Source organism: Camponotus vicinus, unplaced genomic scaffold, assembly GCF_025532165.1.
Source record: "Camponotus vicinus isolate PSW18456_S1 unplaced genomic scaffold, iyCamVici1.0 SCAF_1, whole genome shotgun sequence".
Classification (NCBI taxonomy): Eukaryota; Metazoa; Arthropoda; class Insecta; order Hymenoptera; family Formicidae; genus Camponotus; species Camponotus vicinus.
In genome coordinates, this window is record NW_028141945.1 from 11,172,473 (window position 1) to 11,196,378 (window position 23,906).

General features: G+C 38.8%; 2 long non-coding RNA genes across 14 annotated transcripts in view; one reads left to right on the plus strand and one right to left on the minus strand.

Moving 5' to 3' along the window:
• The window catches only part of LOC145974398 (uncharacterized), a 203,879-nt gene that overhangs the window by 157,207 nt on the left and 22,766 nt on the right, over nt 1–23,906 (plus strand). Inside the window, exon 1 of one of the 9 annotated variants that reach the window (XR_014439658.1) lies at nt 20,179–20,226. The exons of the other annotated variants lie outside the window; for them this stretch is intronic. This is a non-coding gene — a long non-coding RNA (uncharacterized LOC145974398). Of the gene's footprint in view, nt 1–20,178; nt 20,227–23,906 lie in introns of those variants that run through there. 9 annotated transcript variants of the gene reach the window in all.
• LOC145974447 (uncharacterized) overlaps nt 1–23,906 on the minus strand; it is a 112,891-nt gene that overhangs the window by 39,149 nt on the left and 49,836 nt on the right. For 2 of the 5 annotated variants that reach the window (XR_014439691.1, XR_014439689.1), the window contains exon 3: nt 16,199–16,422. This is a non-coding gene — a long non-coding RNA (uncharacterized LOC145974447). Of the gene's footprint in view, nt 1–4,279; nt 6,011–10,027; nt 10,143–16,198; nt 16,423–16,713; nt 17,004–23,906 lie in introns of those variants that run through there. The other 3 variants (XR_014439682.1, XR_014439678.1, XR_014439690.1) reach the window with 3 other exon arrangements.

Genomic DNA, 23,906 nt, shown 5'->3' on the forward strand with positions numbered 1-23,906 from the left:
TGAATCCGCCCCTGTGAGCGAAGCGAGCTGGCGAGCGGTCAAGCAATGGTGATTTTTCGCCCGCTCGATGCCCTCTCACTCTGACGGAGCGGTTCTGCCCCCCCACCCTACCCCCGCTTCCCTTTCTCTCATTCTACGATGAACGTAATTTTTTTCCCCAGAACCTCGATTCGTACGAAGGCGCGACCTTAATTACCGCGCGCCCCGCTGAGAGGAACACGGTCGTCTGGCGATGGCCGTATCCCCTTGCGCTTAGCACGTGGAAAATTCCACGCGTGTGAGAAAAAAATAGCAGATGAGGTTGTAAATATCGCGAGAAAAAAGCGCTGCTCGCCTAACGCGTTTGGCGTTATTTTTTTTCCCCCCCGAAGGCTCTGTACGCGCTGATATTTCGTCTCGAACGGGAGGAGCGTACGCAGGATGTGAATAATTTCAAGAGAAACGACGATTGCACTTGCCTCGATCTTGATAGGGAAGCTTGGAACAATAGTTACAATGATGCCCGAGTCCTTAGGCGATACGTCATAGTTTCACCTTAAGAGAGGAACATATTTAAGATGGTGATTACGATACAATTATGTACGTTTGCGTAATCGTTATATTTTTAATTGCTGCTTTAAATGTGCTGGTTTGATAATTTAATATAATGCAAATTCACGAAACTAAGAATTGCTCGTCAGCGATACCACAATCTAGCAGATCCTGCATAACAAGCTTGCTGCACGGATTCCTCGAGCAAAGTATGTCGAGGGACGACAAGGATCCTCGATAATTTCGTTCACCGCGGCTGACAAACACGGTGGGATGCCGGTGGATTAGCAAGAGTGAAAAGGGAGCCATTATTAAATCGCGAAAGATGATCTCGGAAACAAAGAGTCCCGGAGGGATGGAAATCAGTGAGAGGAGAAAAAATCGAGAGCAGAGAGAAAGAGAGAGAGAGAGAGAGAGAGAGAGAGAGGGGAAGGCGATCTCCTGACTGTCATGACAACGGAAGCGCGTATCCGGGGAGCGGAGTATCTTTGGGAGGGCTAGTTCAATTTATCGGCGTTGTCCTTTTTTATCCCTTGCGTGGGCTTTCTCTCCGACCTGCCCGGCGCTTTTCCACCCCCTCCTTCCCGTCGCGGTGGTTTCAGAAGAGGAAGGAGGATGGGGGTTGCCCGCGAGGGTTCTGTCCATCCTTTGTATCGCCGAGCAATTACGACCTACCCCACGATTACGAGCCATATGTGAGTATATGCGCTTTCTCCCCCCGCTCCCCTCCCCCACGCCGCGCCGCTCGACCGATCCATCGTTTCTCCCGCTCCTCCTCTCGCTCTTTCTCTATCTTTCTCCTCTTTCTCTTTCCTTCTCTCCCCGTTACCGCGGCACGGACGTCATTTTGTGCTCCGTGGGGTTGCAAATGTATCCGCGATGACGGCCGCGTACTCCCAGAATGACTGATGAACTGCAACGGCGTTCCTTCTGCCTTATAGGCGTGTACAGGACGTTTCAATTACGCGGCGAGCGACGCGGGGTCTCTCATACCAGCTTTGTCTCTCTCTCTCCCTTTCTTTTTCCGTTTCGGTTGCATCTGCGATCTCTCGTCTCCTTTCCCGACTGTTCAGACATTCCCTCCCCGTTTCTTTCTCGCTTCTTTCCTCGACTGCACTCGCGACCAAATGCGGAACGGCGCGCAGTCGATGACACATGTAAAGGAAGGTAGGAATGAGAGTGGGGTGGCGGGGGGAAAGAAATAGAGAGAGAAAGAGAGAGAGGAGGAGGGAGGGGAATTTATTATTACGTCCCGGGGCGCCCTGCCCCCTCGGAACAATATGCCGTAGCTGCGAGAAATGAAAAAGTAGACGCGCGAGCGCGGTTGGGTAATTGGATAAAACTCATCGTGCATGCGAGCGCGGGGGCGAAAACGGAAAAGCCCTCGAATCCGGAAGAAACGTCGCAACGTTTCGCTGGGTTATTTCGCCGGGGCTAATTCTATACATGTCCCTCTTTTTTTTTTCCCACGGACGAGCGCATTCTGCGCGATCAAGGGACGCAATTATGCGTCCGAATGTAAAGCGAAGTTATTAAGAGTCGCGGATTTGCCGCGCGCGCTTTCCACTCCCGTTCATTTCGTTGATCGTGACTCGAGGGATGTCCACTCTGTTTATCAGACCTCGCCGTCGCGTCGTCCAATTTCCATCATCGTCAATGAGAAAGAATCGGTAATCGATGGAGGGGGCGGTATACTGAACATTGATGGATGGAGGCGACTATAAAGGCTCTACTGGAACGAGTTATAATAAAAAAGGAAAAAAAAGACACGTGGGGAGTCTTGCTCCGAGACCCGAGATATAGACGATGTCGGATGGTTCGCTGAATTATTCGAATGAAAATTTAATTTTTTTTTAAAGGGATTTCATGCCAACTGAACGCAAAGCATGCGTGCAATTAACCATCGGATGTAGGGATGTATAGTGTCTGGATAACGAATCGGAATGTTGTTTTTGGACGCGAATGCGTTCGTCGAAAACGCATTTTCGTTTCTAGTGGACGGGACTATCGCGATGAACGAAATGAACATTTCGAGCGTCATAGAAAAGGTCATTGACCGGATTAAAAATGCCCGTGAAATTGGACCGACTTGACTCGCGACGGAATTTAGAACACGCGAGTCCTGCAATGGGCGCAACAACCTGCCAAAGTGGCAATCGCATTCTCCAACGTCAAATTCTGAACGAACTAATAAAGGATTTATCTGACGAACGCACGGTCGAATGGACCAAACAAATCTATCTGCTGTCATTTATCTTCATTTCTGTTGCTGCTTATGAGTCATACATGTGGTACTTAAGGAGCGCCTTCAGAATATGATTATTTAAAAATATTAATTAGGACAAATGTTTCATATGCGATAGTGTTATCATATCATGAGAAAATTTACAATATTTCTCTTTTAAATCTATGTATATTATATTAGAATAAAAATAGCCAATAAGATATTACGACATTTTGAATAGCAGCATTTTTAATGAGGCTGAAGGCTTGAGAAATTAAATAAGATTTTAAAAAATAACTCTTGCGTAATTTATAATTAAGATACCTTACGCAACACGCGTCACATTGAATCGCCGGATCCGTATATCGAATATCTCTGTACGCTCTTTTATATCGAATATGATGGAAAATCGGTGAGGCAGAATCACATTAGTAGATAATGTTTCCAGACAAGATGTGCAATTAGCGATTAGCTTATGCAATTATTGCCAATGGTTTCAAGGTGGCGTATTAATCTATATTTACCAAGACGACGTAATAATAATGCTGAACAAGTTTTCCTTTCATTTCTTCAAAGGATCGTTCGCGTTTTCAAGCCGAATGCCAGTTGACAATGTATGATCAATAAAGACAGAACCCGATCAAGTGTCAAATCAATATGATGTATGATTCGACTTAACTATATTTATTAAATTAACAATTGAACGCACGAGATAATTGTTTTGAGTCACCAAATATGCATACAATCAGATACAATCTAATTATTATAAAATAGAATAGTTGTATGATATATACAATTAGTACATTATTAATTTTTTCTAATCGCTTAAGTTTTTTTTAGCGCAATAATTTTATGATAATCATACACTCTAATTATCATAAAATTATTACGCCAAAAAAGTTAAAAAAAAAACAATGCAAAAAACGATCGCGTAAAAATGCTAGGAGACCGATAGGAAATAATTTTTCTAATTAAAAATGATGGATTTTCTCCAGCGATCTAAATGTCTTGCCGCAAAGAAAAATGAAAGTTTCGAAGCATTCGTTAAAATTCACCGCCCCGTACTGACAACCACCGCACCTGCCGTCATTAAGCGCGCGCACGCGAGGAAAAAGAATGATTATTGCATCGGTATAGGCAGCGTGACCATTAATATACATACTGCTGGCACAGGGGACGCATGTCGGTCCGACCCAACCGAGCAATCCCCGACCAATCGTAACGCGATAAATAACGCCGCGCGACCAAGTTCAAGTCTCAACGGCACATTTCGGTTATTCCCCCTTTTCGACGAGGACGAGAGGGACGGGGCGAGCAAAGTCCGCGCTCCCCCTCGTGCACCGGTCTATTTGAAAGACTAATTGTAAGCGGTGTCCTCTCGCAGTAAATTTACAACTCTGCTTTTCTCGACGATTAAGAGCGCAAATAATGCAGCGTACACACGTGCAAACATAAATCATTAGATTATATTATTGTTATATTACTGTTATATTACTGTTATATCATTGTTATATAACTGTTATATCACTGTTATATTATTGTTATATTATTGTTATACGTCGCGGAGAGGCCCCGAATAATGAGACCGCGAAACGTGATGCATCATCCACTGACATTATGACAAATCGCGAATTTACGCTCCTACTTTCACGGACGTAGCCGTGATACCGTCGAGCTACATGTATCATGCATTTTTTTCCCGCGATTATTAGCAAACGGACAGTTGTTCGTTATCGCTGACACTTGGTGAAGCGTATCAATGTTTGCGATCCGCTCTCGTATCCTGGCCGTCACGCAGGACATGCGTGCGCGATCCAGAGGGCCAGGCACGCATGCACCTTTCTGCAATTGCGCCGGCGGGAGATCGGCGTCGATCGGGATAAGGCAGAAATCTATCAAATTCTCGGCGCGACATCGGAAAACGACATGCGAAACCAGTTTGGTCGGTTCGAATGACCGGGTTGGTTCGAGCGAACCTGAACCACCGGCGGGACTGCCCGCAGAAAAGGGGATGGCGAGGGAAGGGGAGCGAGAGGAAGGAAGGGGGATCCAGATAGGCAGAAGGTACTGACCTACCGCCAGGTTGATGCGCGTGTGCATTCGAACATTCGTCGGTGCGCAATTTATGGCTGCACGAGCTTGTAAGGTCCATTTTTTATTTCGTTTTAATTGTTCTTTGGGGTGTCGTTTTCAAATCTCAAATTTAATCTTTGATGTTGGAGAGAGAGTAATCTATAAAAAAATCTATTTAGCTATTTTTAAATTTCTTCATCAGATTCTACCAGGTCTAAGCTGTATGTTTATTGAATGAACAAATTAAAGGCAGAAGTTGCAAAGTTTTTCAAACGATTTATTAGATTCAGGAGCATCATTTGACGATTGCACGCGACCAAGAGAATCCGTTTAATTTGAACAGCTTATTTCAGGAACAAAGTTCAGTCCATGAGCAACTTTTTTCCATTGTCAGGAATTTGCTTATCAATAGCTGTCATAAAGTGCCAATATTATTATTCGGTATCGGCATCGAAATATCGAAATACCCCAAGAGAGAGATGGAGCATCGACACGTTGACGGCATCGGCGCATCCATCCGCATCAAAGTGATGATTCCTAATTCCCAGTTTCTTGCGAGCGCGCGCACTGGAATTCCGTTAAGCGGACACAGGCCGTGGACTTTGTTTCAGTGGTCAGTTCAGGACGGTTGCGCGCGTGTACGCGCATCGAAACGGGTTTGAAATCATTGAGAACCCGGCGGCCTGGGCCGGTCGTCGGCCGACAAAAAGTAGGAGCTCACGCACGGCTGTTCGTCGACCGTGATGAGAGAAGAGAGGAGAACGCTCGCTCGCTCGCGAACGGCAATAAAGGGGGGCCCGGGGTACGTGGGGGCCCACGAGAGGCAGAATAATCCCCTGGCTTGGCGTATCTCACTCACACGACACACACACTCCGCGTCGTGTACGTGGAAAGTTTCGTCGAACATCGATGCCAAACGCCGTTCTATCTTGTACATGGATCGTGAGATGTCCCCGTAATCCGATCCGACTTTTCGTCGAGTGTGACACGGATCTCTCGCGAGAGTAGAGATCGAGCGATCTACCTGGCCGCGAATCTTCTTTGCGTCTCTCTTATCGCGCTTAGTCGGCTACATCATCAGCGAGTCCTTTTTGCGAGACCTCGCTACCGATGTACAGCTTCTTCTGGGGTCTTTTGCGCAACAGTCACTTGTATGGGATGGTTCAAAAGTCACGTGTTTTCCTAGAGAATACACAGTAAAAAATAAAATGTTAATTATAACATTTTTCACATGTCCCAGAAAGTCCACTGTAAATTTTAAATTAAAATAACTCATTCGTCGTATGTTACTTATTGACAAACTAAAAATGTTAAATAATTGACACGATATTTTACATTTATTTTTGTTATTGTGACTTTAAGTGTAATATAAAAATAACATACAAATTAATTAAAAATTACATGAAAAAATAGTTACAATAACTCGTGAGAAATGTTGAGGACATTAACATACAGGGTTTGTCAAAAGTGTGGAAACCCCTAAATGTCTCACAAACGGTGCATTTTAGAAAAAAATGTTTCAGGCAAAAGTTGTATGGTTTCAAGGGGGACATAAAGTGGTACCATTGGTTTGACTTTGAAGAGTCATTTGAAGGTCACGTGAAGGTCACTTCAATTCTTTTAAATGGAACACCCTATATATTTTTGCACAATCTTGTAGCTTATCTCGAGAGCTTTCCAAAACACTATAATTAAGTACCTTTTCGTTAAGTACTTTTTGAGTTATGAGGCTTGAAATAATTTCTTAATGTTACATAAACCGTAAAATATCTTGTAAAATATTCATTTTTCGGTTATCTTACCTTAATACTTTTATGTACAAAATAATGAGAGGAATCAATTGGTGTAAAGAAAACACATAGTTGTTTTTAAGAAAAAATATGGAATTGTTAATTGCAAATTACATATTTCTTTTTCAAAACAACTTTTCTTAGAAACAACTTTTCTTAGAATGTTAAACTGACTTTGAGACATGTTGATTGTTTAAAATGATTATGTTAAAAATACTCAAAATAATATTCCATTTTTAAGAGACATATACAAAGTGTTAAGTTATGAAGTTGACATAAATGCAACACATGAAAACGTTATAAAAATAATAACATATAAGTTGTATGTTAATTTTACATTAAAGTACTAATCAAAACGTGGTAGCACAAGAAGGTTTTAACATATGGACGCACAATTTTTTACTGTGTAGGAACTAATTTGAAGGACAATAACTGGCAATTCCTCCTCCAATAATAAAATCTGATAATGAGCAATAAATAATATACTGGATAAAAATTAGAGAATTTTTTAAATGTATCTATATTAAATTTTAGAGCTATATGACATATTTCGCTTAATTTTATTTATTTTTATAAAGTTTTATTTTGCATAAGCAACATCATCAATGTGATGATTCAAGAGTCACATGTTTTCTCTGAGTCTAATTGGAAAAACAACGACAATTATAGCAATTCCTTTTCCAACAATAGACTCTAAGTATACACTAACATAAGTAAAAATTAGAGAGAATTTTAAAATATATCTATTTTAAATTTTAAAGACACACGTTGATACGTACAACTACGTGTATTTCGCTTAATTTTATTTCTTTTATAGATTCTCCCTTTGCATATGCTCTTTGGTTCGTGACTTAATTATTTAAATATTTAACGTTCGAGTCGCGCAGGAGAAAAAGACAGAATAGAATTCTAACGCTTCTGAAGAGAGGAAAGGAAAGAAGTTGACGCATGAATCGCCGACATCGGCGATATCCGTTCATGACGGCACTTATAAACCGTTGATCGCGTGCATCGGTGCACCGTGCGAGTGGTGAGTGGAGGGACGAGATGAAAGAAAGAGGGAGAGGGGACGAGGCGCCCGTGATCAGCGAAGATGCATGCGAAAAAAGAGCCGGCAAAATTACGTAAACATCTTGCGAACGGCGATTACCACATACTTGGACTAGCACAGCTCGGCGTTCACCTCTATTCGTGCCGTCTGAAAGAGAGACTGCTGCTGCTGTTGCAGCTGCATCACGCTCTCTGCGCGCATAATCGCTAAGGTGACCACACGTTCCTCTTTTAACGCGACAGTCCCACTTTTAGACAATACATTCGACATTGTGTTCGGAGATTGTCGCGACAATGATAATAAGCTCGCGATTCGTTCTCAGTTACGTCTAGAGACTAATTTGATTTTCGAAATTCGAGACAAGATTTTCAATTAGTTATCAAGATTAAGATTGTCAAGATTATTGGTTTTTAAAAGAAAGTTAAAATATGTATATTTATAAATTGGATGAAGAAAAAATTATGAACTTGAACAATTTTGCTGAATAAATAAGGATATTTCTATTAATAAATTTAGAAACAATGTTAATACAACAAATAAAATAAATGTAAAATTTTACACATTTAGCTACACAAAACTTTGCGTACAATATATATAATTTTCTGATTACATGTATTACGAGTCCCGTTTGCATTTCGACATCAATTGCCTTTTCACAAAGATAACGAAAATGTATATTTTGTGTTTTGGAAAGTAAATAAATGTTATATGTAGTAATAATTTCAAATTAAATTATATTATAAAAATTATGTTAATTATTATTTTAAACAATTAATCAATATTGAATAAAAATTATTAATAAAATATTATTATTATTATTAAAATTATTATTATTATTATTATTATTATATTATATTATTATTATTATTATTATATTATTATTATTATATATTATTATATATTATTATTATTATTATTATTATCATTATTATTATTACTATTATTATTATTATTATTATTATTATTAAAAATTATTAATAAAATCGAAACAAAACACAATATACAAGACACAATTTTTGCTACAAAGATTCAAGACCAAGACAAGACTTAAGTCCTCGAAAATGTTCAATACCAAGACAATAGTTTTATGAATATTGACAAGTCTTGCACACAACTCTATTTCCATCATAAATCGAATAAAAAAAGCTAAAAGGAGATAAAATTTTTGATCGCGAATATGAAATATGAATTCTCATTGTACGCTCGCGAAAAAACGCGGCTCTCGGCCTACTTATCTCCTCTTCTCCAAAGATATTGCGGGGCGATGGCTGAAATTGGACCGATCGTTGCAAAAGAGCCGCAACGAACGGCTGGCTGCAGCGAGGCCGTCGTCGCATCGACGTCGCGGTGCTTAGCATGCGATAAATATTAATGCGCCTCGCTCGCTCGGCGCAAATATTTGCGATCGGCGAGCGCATTAGGACAATGATAATTATTGGTCTACTCGATATCGCGGCGTGTCCCGCGTTATACCACGTATCCTTTTAGATCGTGATCGTGGTTGCATTAACCTTCGACCATCTCTTGGACGCGTCAAACGCGGCGGGAGAGGAAAAGTTAGTTTCAAGTAGATTCATCGCGAACGGCGTGATTGTTTAGTGAAAGTGTTCCATTAAGGAACATTGTAATCGCGAAGATTTGTGCCAAGGCCTTTTCATTTATTCCAGATAACTTCGAAATCGATATGTTTTTTTTCGTCGAGTTATAACAAGCGACAATTAAATATTTAATTCCAATAATGAAGGCCTATTCGAGCATAAATTAATAATTATGATAAATGATACGAAGAAGAATATTTAATAAATAATTAATCATGGAACGCTTCTACGCATTGACTTGTGTCTTTTCAATCACATAAATAAATCAAGTACAGCTCGCAAATTAATACTCCTTTTCAATGAAATATTTTTTCATAATTGGAATTAAGTGTTTTGTATAAAATGAGCTCTTTTCACCAAATTTATTATTTATAACAATCAAATATAATTGAAAATGCGCAACAATTCGTATAAAATGAAGAGATCCTTTGGATTAAAAGTGATATTTGCGAAACTAACACGAGAGGATATCGACAGAATATAATAAATAAACAATTAATTAAAATAAATAAATAAAATAATAGAGCATTTTCAGAGGGAAAGAAATACGTGAAATTTCTACAATTATATTTCGCCTACGGTGATAAAATTTAATAAAAGCGTATTAATAATTGCATCTATATATATATTAATATATATATATATATATATATATATATATATATATATATATATATAATTATGAATTTATAATGGAGTGTTGAAGGGATGAGACTCGATCAAGAGTAGTCGCATTTTGCGTCGCCCATTCTATTCACAGATACACCAATATATCCTCGCGAAGAGCGGCAGAGCCGTTTAGAAAGGGGATCCTCGTTGGTGTATCATGATTGGCCGCCTAAATCCACGGCCATGTTTAGCGGCCCGGGCCCCTCCTGTTTAGAAGGGTATGACATCACCGTTGTTACAACGCGAAGGCCAAGCGTAGTGAAGTGTCGTGAGAGAGAAAGAGAGATGCGCGACTTGCTTTTTAGAAATCTTGAAAAGGCATATGCGTAAAAATTATATGAAATTTTATACACGAGAAAAAAAAATTTATATATATGTAAAAAATTGTGCGTCCATATGTTAAAATTTTCTTGTGTTACCACGTTTTGATTAGTACTTTAATATTAAATTAACATACAACTTATATGTTATTATTTTTATAACGTTTTCATGTGTTACATTTATGTCAACTTCATAACTTGACACTTTGTATACATCTCTTAGAAATGGAATATTACTTTGAGTATTTTTAACATCATCATTTTAACAATCAACATGTCTCAAAGTCAGTTTAACATTTTAAGAAAAGTTAAAGTGAATCTTTAAATAATCTTGAACCTTGACATACAAAATAATCAAATTTACTAAAATCAAATGTTTCTATTACGAATAATTTAAGTCAAAATAATTACTATTATATGTTAATGTCCTCAACATTTCTTACGAGTTATTGTAACTATTTTTTCATGTAATTTTTAATTAATTTGTATGTTATTTTTACACTTAAAGTCCCAATAACAAAAATAAATGTAAAGTATCGTGTCAATTATTTAACATTTTTAGTTTGTTAATAAGTAACATGCGACGAATGAGTTATTTTAACTTAAAATTTAGAGTGGACTTTCTGGGACATGTGATAAATGTTATAACATTTTATTTTTTACTGTGTATTATATATATTAAGATACATTTTTTAGAATGTCCAGAGGTAATAATTTTGTAGCGTGTTAATTCCTATGAAAAAATTGCGCAACGTAAATCGCACAATACTTACGGTTAATCACTTTGCGCAATTTGAGCGGATTAACTAGAATTGTTTGTATATTACAATATTAAGTCCGTAAATAATTCGCAATTTATGTGAATTATTAAAATTTGTAACATGAGAATGTAATCTGCACGACTGAGTAATGATCGGGAAACGCGAGAGTATATTTAATTTTGTTTTCTCCCATAAATTAATATAAATTATATTATTTAACTTTAATTAAAATTACACTCTCTTTCCCCTGAATACGCATTTATTTTATGGAATTATAGTGGGAATATAAATTGTACGACCAATTTATACTCTCCCATAAAAAAGATATCTTCTCTTCGTGAAGAATAGATGGAGGGGAAAGAGGGATCTTTTTTCTTCAATTTTTCGTGTTCACCATTTTAAACTGCCGGTCCCTTCGCAGCAACCTAACGCGATTGGTCGTCTAAATCTACGGCCATGTTCGATCGTTCAAGCCCCTTCTATTTAGAAGGACCTCGCACTAGAAAATCTTGCGGAAAATGTATATCGCTTGAAATTAATATTCGATAAAAGTATCTTTAATAAAAAAAAATCCATAACAATATAAATTTTATATCGCAGGTAAAAATAACAGGTAAGACCTTTGAAATAAATTATTTCGCCGTCAAGTGTAAAAACAATGTAATTTTGCCATGCATGCTATTCTGAAAATTTTATCGAAATTGTTAGATCGATCCCAGAGAGAGGGAGAGGGAATGGAGGGGGGAGGGGGGAGAGAGGGAGCTTCTCCCTGCATTCCGTAATGTATTCTGTGACGTTCCTTTATCGTCGCGCCCGCAGCAAATTTGCCTCGTGAACAGCAATTTCGGTGGATGTAATGACGATGCAGCTACGTCGTGTACGTAGCTCGCTTGAGCGAAACTCTAGTGCAACATGGCGCAGGCAACCCTGAATTAATTTTGTTCCGCGAGCTTCTTTTTGCCGGCTGTGCCTCGGTCTCGGGAGTGGCAGCTCTACGAGAGCGCACCTTAAGGTCGTGTCATGCGTCGTTAGTCCAAGTCGAATTCCGATCTCACGTACGCGCTCTCGCGAGGCTTATCCATATTCACGCTATCTCGCCTATCGGATCTGCGCGATTAAATGCACGCGCTTTAATTACACGGTTAAACGTGCCGGTTAACCGTCTCTCATTATGCGAGTATCGGGAACAGGGCATTTCGGAGCGTCTCCTTCTGCGATATCGATTTTTGTTCAGACAAAGATGTCCTACGAATCCTTTCGAAATTTTTATAATTTTTCCGAGTAAAAGAAGTCACACGATGCGATTGCATCTTTAGTAGAAAGTGATTAACTCCTCTCCTCGAGGACTCAGAAAATTTTCGCGACATCAAATTCTGGGCTTACAAGAGAAAAATTTGTTCGCGAAAAATTTGCTTCATCATATTTGATCTACCAGCATTGGGAAAATGGTTCTTGATATAAAAATGACATTACTTTTTAAAAATCTGGCTGGAAAATAGACATCGATATATTCGGTTCGCCGGAGAATGTTCCTTTGACCAACTGTTAATCACTCATCTAATCGCATAGAGATATCATCGAAAGTATTTTTGCTTGCGATTTTTTTTGTTCACGACAGTAACCGCAAAAAGAACTCAAGTAGAACGTATATAGATACGTAAACATCGTCGAAGAAAATTCTTTTGCGTTCTAAGACTGGCTATGATGCAAGAGGCGAATAGAGATAGCGCGTTTTATTCAGGGAATCGCGTAATTTTTACGAGATGATGTCAAAAAATAATCTCTAGATGAAAATATTCATTGAGACGGAGAAAAAATTCCGAGGGAAATAAATGCGATTTGTATCTCTTTTCTCCGAATTCTTATCTATTTTTGCGCAACAATCCGCGGCGGTAAAATCCGTCGGTGCAAATTACGAGTCGGCAACAACGAGCGTTGGTGGGCAGATTTCGCACACATTGCGGCGATTATCGCACACGCGAACGATTATCCCGAGTGGTGACAAGAGTCGGTGGGTAAGAAATTGTGCAGCTTACTTTCAAACGTGGTCGAGTGGCTTCAAGGTTCTTAAAACCATTGGCAATGCATTCCAATCGACTGTTCGAAAGATAGAGAGGGGCTCTGGAGAGAGAGAGATAGATTTAGAATTAGAATCTACAAGGACAGCACGCCGGATACTCGGTCGCGCTGAATCCAGCGAAACGATGCAAGATGAAGAAATTCTTCGACAAAGTATGCCTCTATCGCATTTATGGCCGATCAACAGAGTTTCTGTCTCTCTTTCTCTCTCTCTCGCAAATATGCACGCGAACGGTTGCTTTGTAGCATTCACCTTACCATTACCAACACGCATCGCGATCGTACGATTCCGCTATTTTAATCGCATCCTTTTCATATATTACACGCGCTTGTTCCGCTTTATTCGCGCCTCGCATTCGGCTTTCATCGATCGACACGCTTAATTGTCGCGCCTTGAAATTATTCGTATCCCGAGAGACGCGAGAGACACGTTTTCATCGATATAAGCGCAACTTGTCGCGATTAACGATAATGATAATGACTCTACGCGATATTACAGCGTACGAGATCACGTGTACCTATGTAAGTAAGTTAGCTGCTAAAAGTGTCGTTAATTTTCATTTCGGTTATTAATGATATTGAAAAGGATCTCTTTTTAATTTATCAGACCCGCCCTCTCGCCAAAATATTTTATTCTCGATCGATCGTAATCGTCGAATTAATCGCATAAATAAATTATTAACTTCACTTTCACACATTTATCGAAAACTCCAAACGCGGTCGTCTGTTAAAGTTCCCCGCCGAGGAATTTCGAAAATTTTTGCGGATTCGCCGGAAAAAAAATCGATAAGAATTGACTCGCTATCCGAAAGTCGAACGCATTTCAATGCGAAGCGTTGTTCTTCCTACGATGCTGACGATCCTCCTGCGGAGAAACGCAGTTGCTAAATGGAGTGACTCGACTCGGCAGGTGCGAACACACAAAGGTACACACATACACACATACACACTCATATATATATACAAAGGGAGGAAGAGAGAGGGAGAGAGAGACTCGCTCGGCGACACGCTCGCATTTATCCGTCATTTATTCGCGACGCGATCGTATTCTAAGCTCCGCGTTAAACGAGCTCGCATAATCCGCGCGGTGGGAAAGGGACAGCAATAATTGCGGCTCATTGTCCGCGAGAAGTATTGTTTAAAACGACGTAATAAGAGACCTTTGTCGCCGTTATTTATTACGACGTTATAGCGGCGCCGCGCGATGATAGCCGCAAAGTAGAAATGCCCGCGTGTAAGATAAGGGCGAATAATCCGCGGACAAACTTCCCACCCCCTCCCCCGCCTCCCTTCCGTGTCGCGTTCTATTCCTCATCGCCGTTAAAGCGGCAGCTGCATACAAGATTTATGTAACTGTCCGTCTCTCTCATTCATTGTTTCTCATATAGAAATTTACGTTATATATTCGCTATGGAAATTGTAAATGTCCGTATCTTTCTTTATATCACCTAATGCGTATAAATGTTAATTAACTTGGTAAATTGTAATCAGTTTCTAAGAGTTACGCCGTATTTGGGTTAATTGCCAGATTAAGAAGAAAATTAATTATTAGACGATTACGAGGGAAGAAATTTTTAAAGCGGATATACGCGAATTTCATAATTAATCATCTATGTATATACACAGTAAAAAATAAAATGTTAATTATAACATTTTTCACATGGCCCAGAAAATCCACTCTAAATTTTAAGTTAAAATAACTCATTCGTCGTATGTTACTTATTGACAAACTAAAAATGTTAAATAATTGACACGATACTTTACATTTATTTATGTTATTGTGATTTTAAGTGTAATGTAAAAATAACATACAAATTAATTAAAAATTACATGAAAAAATAGTTACAATAACTCGTGAGAAATGTTGAGGACATTAACATATAATAGTAATTATTTTAACTTAAATTATTTGTAGTAGAAACATTTGATTTTAGTAAATTTGATTATTTTTGTATGTCAAGGTTCAAGATTATTTGAAGATTCACTTTAACTTTTCTTAGAATGTTAAACTGACTTTGAGACATGATTGATTGTTTAAAATGATTATGTTAAAAATACTCAAAATAATATTCCGTTTCTAAAAGATATGTACAAAGTGTCAAGTTATGAATTTGATATAAATGTAACACATGAAAACATTATAAAAATAATAACATATAGGTTGTATGTTAATTTTACATTAAAGTACTAATCAAAACGTGGTAACAGAAGAAAATTTTGACATATGGATGCACAATTTTTTATTGTATATAATACTACAATGAAACGATAGCGTTGAAGATGCTCGGAATTTGCGAGAGTTTGTATCTTCTTTTTTTTACAAAAAGAAACGTATAAATAGATTACAGAAATTCTGCGGTGAAACGAGACGTGCAACTGGAGCGAATCATCGCGAATCGATCGAGGAGCAGGCTTCGATGGCTCGACCAGATCGCGCGACGTTGATATTTTCAGCCGCCGTCGATTGGCCGTTTCCGACCGAACGATCGGCGGATCGCGATTGGGCACAGGTCTCAGGTAGCAAAACTGCCGCGAGAGGAGCCGCAACGAGAAGCAACACTCGGCTACCGAGCAAGAGCGGCTTCTAAACCGGTCGTCGTAAAAAGCCGACCTGGCCTTCGGGACGGCCGGCCATTTTAGAAAGGTTTCAACATTTGATGGTCGCGCGGACGAAGGATTGCCCAATACAAATCGTCGTTAATCTAGTATTTATTACTATGATGGAATAAACAAACTGTACTCCTCTTCCTCTCATAAAAATCGGACTTAAAGCGGACTTTGCCGGTAGCAAACTTTTTTCAGTTCCAGATTGAATGCGACTTGACGATTTCGGTAACTTTGATAGCGAGCGGTAGAGATTGGAGACTCTGCGTGAGATTAAGGTCGTGGCCTGTTACGTCTAAAGCTGACGCGACGCTAGATAAGAAGATTATTGAAGATATCGCGCGCACACGAATACAATGGTCGGAGCAATCAATACAAACGACGGTTCGGGCGCGCCCCTTCCGGGTCGCGCGATTCGTTTACCTCGAAGGACCGCATGAAGACACGGCTGACAGTCCGAGTATTTGGAGGTGGAGGTCGGCATTCAGGTGTACTTACCGCGGGCTTAATGACTTCGGCGAATAGCCTCGCCCGCAACGTCGGTTAAATGAAGAGAATAGCTCTTGGCAGCGTAGACAGCCCACGGTTTCCGCTTATATACTTGCGAGAAAACCCTCTGCTAAACTTACTATCGTTCCATCTTGTAAGACAGCTGGTATTTTTAAACCTTAACATGCAATCCATGGTACTGTGTCTACATGTTTTGTCCTTCATTTTTATTGCTGTAAAAAATATTATTTATATAAATACTTGAATAAATAATTTCAAATTAAGACATTAATAATATTACAAAATTTGCATTCTATACAAAAGAAATACAAGATATGTCATAATTGAAAAGTCGGTGAAAAATAAAATTATAATCGATATTAATAGAGTAAATTAATTATTCAAAAATTGTGTTATTATGTATTTTCATTAATTGTACTAAATAAATTACAATTAATGTATGGAATTTACGTAGGAATAGAGACGTGTAATATTTGTCACGAGTTAATACTTTATCGTTGCACCTTTATATTATTTGATTGACTGTATCACAGAGTATCTTTTATCGATCAATTTTGCGTCAAGACGTTGCAGAGATTTTTCAGGCTCGGACGATGATCGATTTTTTAAAGGTCTTTAAGCGAGCGCGCGAAGAATTGCAGCGGTTATACCGATTCGCAAGCGAGCAGCGTCATTCTCCGTAATGGGCGTCCAGAGAAGCGATCGTTTCGTCACTCGTGCGATTTGCAAAAGCCGCGACGATAATGCGCATCGGAACCGGTTTCGTTTTCGATTACGTGCATCGCGAGCCACGCTGAAAACAATAATAAATGAAGAATAGGAGAGGTTCTGACTTTCGATCTGAATCCTAAAGAGAAGATAAAGTGAAAATCTAGAAAGCATAAAAAAAATTTTTTTAAATAAACTTGGTTTTTAAAATTATCACAAATCAATTTTATTAAAATTTATTTTATTTTCATTAAATTATTCGCATAAAAAGAATGCCGATAATTATTGTCAAAAATTCTCCCAATTTTTCCAATTGGAGATTGGACTTTATTTTTGATTTAAAATAAAATTTATAGAATATAAGTTTTCAAATGAATTGAATTACCGTTTAATTTTTACCTTTATAACAATTTTAATTCTTACTCTTATAAAAAATGCTTATTTTACCGGCCATTTAATCTATGCGTGATAAATATTTTAAGCCAAAAATGAGGTCCAATCTCGAGTTGAAAAAATTTCAAGGCAGCAATTCAGGACATTTATTCGCGCTTTTTCTCTCAGGATTTTCCCAGATATAACATACACAGATTTCAATTAAAACACCCAAATATGTCCAAAGTAGAGATATATCGTACTATGATAAATCAATAAAAAATCCCATTCTTGTCCCAAATCCAATATACATAATATCAGTTTCATATTTTTTGTAAAAGTCAATTTCAGGAAGAAGTTCGCTGATTTTGCGTGACATCTTCTCGCGTCGATCAAGACCAAGGTAAAGGAGGAGATAGCGAGGGAAGGGGATCCTAGTCGGTCGTCGATCTTGATAAACCTACCGGCGGGTGGTGACCAGGCTTAGAGGCCCGGTTTTTATCGGAACGACCGACCGACCGGTCGCGCTTTTCGCAGAATTGCGATAAATGGCGCCGCCTGAAATGTCCGATTTAATTGCGTCGCGATCAGGAGGTGGACAAAGATCGGCAACGATCGCGTTCTTAATTACCCCCTCCCCCCTGCCTCCAGGCTCCTTCTATCTTCTTCTTCCGCGACGAGAGGCAGAAGCCTCCGCAGAACGTGAAAATACGCGCGCACCGTTCACGGTCGGCGCGAGAGGCGCTTGTGAACGAGGTGCGTTGCTCCCTCGGTGCCGATTGCGTAAATACTCGCGCTCCTTTTGTGCGCTCCGGGCTTCAATGGCCGGGGACCCGCGCCGTATGAATACGCGCATTTGCATATACCTTACAATGCGCGAGGAGCAGCGTGCAACGCCCGAAATAAAAATATCGTATTCCCGGCTCGCATTTTTCGCGCGTTGAAAACGGAGCGTAAGTCGCGCGTTGAAAACGGAGCGTAAGTCGCGCGTTGGAAACGGAGCGTAAGTCGCGCGTTGGAAACGGAGCGTAAGTCGCGCGTTGAAAACGGAGCCTAAGTCGCGCGATCCTTAGATAACCGCGGATGTGACGCGTCTCTTCTCGTCCTTGTCAGTCAAATTGTCAATGACACGAATATCAATTATCGACGTACAATATATACGCTTGCAATTGTATCTATTCTCGAAATCGCGCTCGAGATGTAATTCTATTAATATCGTCGGGATCGTTTGATGTCGTCTTAACAGCGGGTGGGAGAATCTCGTCGCGATGTTTTGACGGAACGACGCGTTCGCTCCCATTCGTCGGGATCGAACGAGGGACATTACTCGAGGAGCCATCAATCGGAGGGTGAAGGGGTGGAAAGCGATTTCCGTGCCGTTGCATCTTCCTCCCCGTAAAACAATCCCGACGAAAGGGAATCGTCGATCGGCCGCGAGCGTCGGTCGCGAGTCGCGTTGCAAACGCCATACAAGGATCCATAATAAACGGACGTGATCCTCCACTTCGCGGGTCCTTCGGGAGGAGGGGAATCCGCGCGGGGCATCGTTCGCCGGAAAAGGAACGAGCGAGCGAGCCCCGTTAAAATTTCACGACTACCTCGCGCCCGAGTTGGTCGTAAAAAAAAATTGAATCCATCGATCCGACCGCCGTCCCATCTCTCCTCCCCCGCCCCATCGTCGTCGTCGTCCTTCACTTCGCCTCGCGTTACGACTTTACGTTCGCTCGGTGCTTGGCGGGGAACGGTAACGCTTCCCTGAGATGCGCCCTGCGTCTACGACGGGTCCTTACGAGGTCGTGTGACGCTCAGGGAAACGGCGAATTTAATAAAAAGCGCCACGAGCTTTTACGCGAGCGCGAAAACTCGTAACGCGCTCGCGTTGACGCGACCTTTGGAATCCAATAAATTCCCATGTATGTGCGCGAACGTCAGCAAAGTCGCTGTAAAATTAGCGTCGCAGGCGGAAGCAAGTTTGAAGGGTCCTTACTCGAAAATTCGCGGCAATGGAAAGTATGTAAGCCTTATTAAAGCCCGTTCGGGTCGAATTAATTGGAAAACAAGTTACACGTGTATTATTATTAGGCAATGTCTCGAATTTTGCGCGAGTCGAGTTTTTATTTTCCGCTCGCGGCTCTGTTAACTCTCAAGTACATTCGATAGAATGCAAAAAGGCGTTTGACGTTTACAATGACGTATAAAAATGAGACGGGTCCGGAGAATAAATTGCGCGTATCAAGGCTAACTGAGAAAAGATCAAGGAAATGAGACTCGAGAGAGAAGCGAGGCGGTTCGTGCAACTCATCTAAACAAGAAGGAATCAATTAGCGATGCGAGGTTGAAATTTTAATTACGGTCCGTAGCTTTATGAAGATGTCAGAGAGACGAAATATACTTTATGTTCGATAATTATTTGTTCGAATGGCGAGCGGAAAAATTGATAGTAATACCATCTCTCTCTCTCTCTCTCTCCTGAACATTACCCGTCCATTCAGAGACCTAGAGAAAGAGTCTGGCGAATTTATGCACAAGATACCCCGAGAATTGCGAGATCGCTCTCCGGGCGCGACAGGAAGCGCGACGCTGGACCGAGACAAAGAGCCGTACAGAGGTTCACCAAGCACACATCAGAGTGTGTATACCTGGGATTACAAACACCGCCACCGCTGGTGGTCGACCGGGTACGCGAGAGTCAGTCAGTCGCAGTATTTGGGACAAGGTCAGAAGGTTCCGCGCTCGCCCCCTCTCCCCCTCTCTCCCCCGGCTCGCCCCCCGAGACACTGAGAGAGTCGGGGAGCGCGCTGCACTTTCACTTCGCCCGTTCTGCCCGCGCGCATTCGTAAATTGTAACTCCGACACTGACAGCGCGGTGCTACTCCATCCTAAGAGGGAAAGAGAGAGAGAGATGCTCCTCTGCAGAATCACGATATCCTACGCGTGTATGTATATGTGTGTTATGTAAATTTCGTGGCCAAATGCAATGAGATGACACTGTAATTTCGAGTCTTGATGAAATTTCGAAATTCGACATCCCATAGTCGTACTCTATGCTACGTTTCCTGATATGATACGCCGAAAATTCGGATGCAGTCGAAATTGATGCGGCTGCGTTAGAACACTTATTCTTATAGCGCCGATAAGCAGCCTAGATTAGCATAGACTAATTGTACGAGAGAAAAATTAGAACAAGACTTGAGTCACTTTATGTAGACTTTTTTTCTTTTTATGCTCTTTGACAGATTCCGGTTTTCAAATTACTCCATCACGTGAACGTTTGAAGAAATTTTGCAGTTAAAGCTGCAAAAAACTTTGATATAATTACGTGTTGGCTAGTTTAATATTTTGTTACGATGTATAAACATGTGTTGAATACGATTGTAACAAGTTTTGTTGCAATCAAAATGAATCATGAAGCATTTATATTGGGATTTTTAGCTTTCAAAAAAAATGTTGTTATGTCGATTATGAATAAGATATTTATGATGTAATATGGATTCTATTGCGGAAAGATTGCGAATTGAATCATTGAGAGGTTCCATCAAATAGTGTTTTCAATTAATATAGATATCGAAATGAAAAAATATTTGTAATTTTAACATTAGATTTGTTCAATGATCTATAAAAAATCTTGAAGTTTGAATAAACATAAATTGTAATTTATTGTAAATTATTCGACTAGTTCTCATTGATCTAATTCGCAACTTTTTCGCAATGAACTCCATCTTAATCATGAATATTTTATTAACCATAGTCTACATAATAAGAATTTTTTTTTGAGAGTTAAAAGTTCCAACAACTTAATTTTAATTGCAATAAAACTTTTTCAACACGTCACATATAACTATACACAGTAAAAAATAAAATGTTAATTATAACATTTTTCACATGTCCCAGAAAGTCCACTGTAAATTTTAAATTAAAATAACTCATTCGTCGTATGTTTCTTATCGACAAACTAAAAATGTTAAATAATTGACACAATTATTCACTTTACATTTATTTTTGTTATTGTGACTTTAAGTATAATGTAAAAATAACATATAAATTAATTAAAAATTATATGAAAAAATAGTTACAATAACTGGTAAGAATTGTTGTAGGACATTAACATATAATAGTAATAATTTTAACTTAAATTATTTGTAATAGAAACATTTGATTTTAGTAAATTTGATTATTGTATGTCAAAGTTTAAGATTATTTGAAGATTTACTTTAATTTTTCTTAGAATGTTAAACTGACTTTTGAGGCTTGTTGATTGTTTAAAATGATTATGTTAAAAATACTCAAAATAATATTCCATTTCTAAGAGACATATACAAACTGTTAAGTTATGAAGTTGACATAAATGTAACACATGAAAACGTTATAAAAATAATAACATATAAGTTGTATGTTAATTTTTACATTAAAGTACTAATCAAAACGTGGTAACACAAGAAAATTTTAACATATGGACGCACAATTTTTTACTGTGTAACATGACATTAAAATAATCCTTTCAATTTTTGCAAATTTCTTAAAATGTTGTGACATAATAAAGCAATTTGGACACCGGAGTCGTATTCAATGTCAGTGTTAAAAGACCGGAAATTATTATTCTTATTCTTGTTGAAAAAAGAATTATTTTTTGTTGAAACGATTAATGATTAATGAGATCTCTATTTCGTAGAAGATCTAAATAGTGGCTAAAGAAAAATATACATCATAAAAATATCGCTTCGAAAAAATTTCAATTTTTAAAGAGCTTTTTAACTTTAACTTTTTCACGTTATGTTTGATCGAATTGACGATTGTCGAAGTGCGTAGATGAAAAGAATCAGAAACGAGAGCACGTGCCCTTTTTTTGGCCCGAGATCTTTCTCGCCCGCTTTACGAATGAATCGCGAGCTTCGCACGTAATTTGTAAACCGGGTCGCTCAAAATGTAAACTTGTAAACGGCATCTTAACGCGAATCGCGGTATTCGAATGCAAATCGCATACGATACATCTCAAAAGTCGGACAGCGCACTGCTTAAGCGAAACAGCGCAAGTGGTATAACTGCCGCGCTAACATTATACATATATACACGCTTGTTTAATAACGCAGAACTCGCGCGGCTCTTATGAAAGTGCCTGGAATAAAACGCGCATTAACTTTTCTCTTACGTTCTAGAAAAAAAAAACTGAAAGCTACCGTAAATCAAGTTTCTCTCCATCATAAAATGCGAAATAATAATCTCTGCGAATAAACCGCATCGCGATGAACCCAAGAGAGGTCGGGGGTGAACCAGGGGATAGGCCTCGCGATTCTGACAGTTTCATTTTGACAGTTTGCGTTTCTTCATCATGGCAACGTCTTTAACATCGTCTGCAGCGATTCGATCGATCCAAATGACCGGTTCCGCGATGAATCCTTTACGATCGTTCGTCATCGTCTCTTGACAAAGTGTTGGATGCGAGTGAGAATGCTCGCCTCCGGCGCTTCTATCAATCGTCGTACTTTTCTCGAGACACGGCAATTAAAACTTCCGGGCATTATTCCGTTACGTGAAGAAGATATTATATCGTGAACGCGAAGCGGCAGCAAAATATGATATTGATGGCGCGCGGTTGGAAATTTTTAGCCTGCTCTCTTTACTTTTAACAATGTCACATTAATAATGTTTTATGCACGTTTATTTAATTGCATCGAATAGATTATATATAAATATATTATGTAAATATATGTTTTTGAAGAACAATTTAAATTAAATGAGTTGGGTGTGAGTAAATTTTCAACAAGTCGGGGAAAGTTTAGAAAAATGGCGTTCCATTATTACACGTTGAGATTGTTCTTGAAAGATTAAGTGAGACTTGGCATTATCTACCACGCGCTTATCGGGTTACTCACCAAGTTGCTCGATCTCTAAAACCATGCGCGGTTACTGCAAATTAACCGTGATGCGCTTTTCATGTACAAGTGAGCGAAATTGGGGTATCTATAAATATATTTAAGTTTATAAAATGCAACTGAATCTTATATAAGATTAGCACTAGTCTCTTTTATACTTTTGCGACAGTTAAGATGAAAAAAGTTCTGAAATTTTATTTTAAAAAATGATAAAGAGAAGATAAATTACTTCGTATATCGAAGAGAGAATTGCCTTTGCTCGTCAAGGAAACAGATAAACGTATATGTGTATAAATAGAAAAATATATTTTTGTTCGCGACGAAGTAATCTAACTATTTTTATTATTGTTCTTTCGCAATAAAAAGAATTGAGGATTTAATTCGAACCTAATCCAGATTTTCCAAAAGAATTATAAATTTCGGCTGGGAAATCTATAAAGATTCAAAACAGAAGTAATGTTTTAGAAATACGAAGCTACTGGAAATTCCAAACATGAAAAATCAAAATCTTATTTACTTTCTTTAATGATTTTTTTCAAAATTTCTGATTTTTTTATTTCTATTGAATTTTATAATTAAACAGAATATTTAAAATATTTTGTTTAAATAGAAATTTACACTGGCTTAAATATTAATTTTTATTGGAGCTCTGGATTAATTAAATAAAGTTAAAAAATTCATTAAATATTTTCTGAATTTTCTAAAAACAAAAATTTTTAAATAACATGAATAGATATTAATATTTT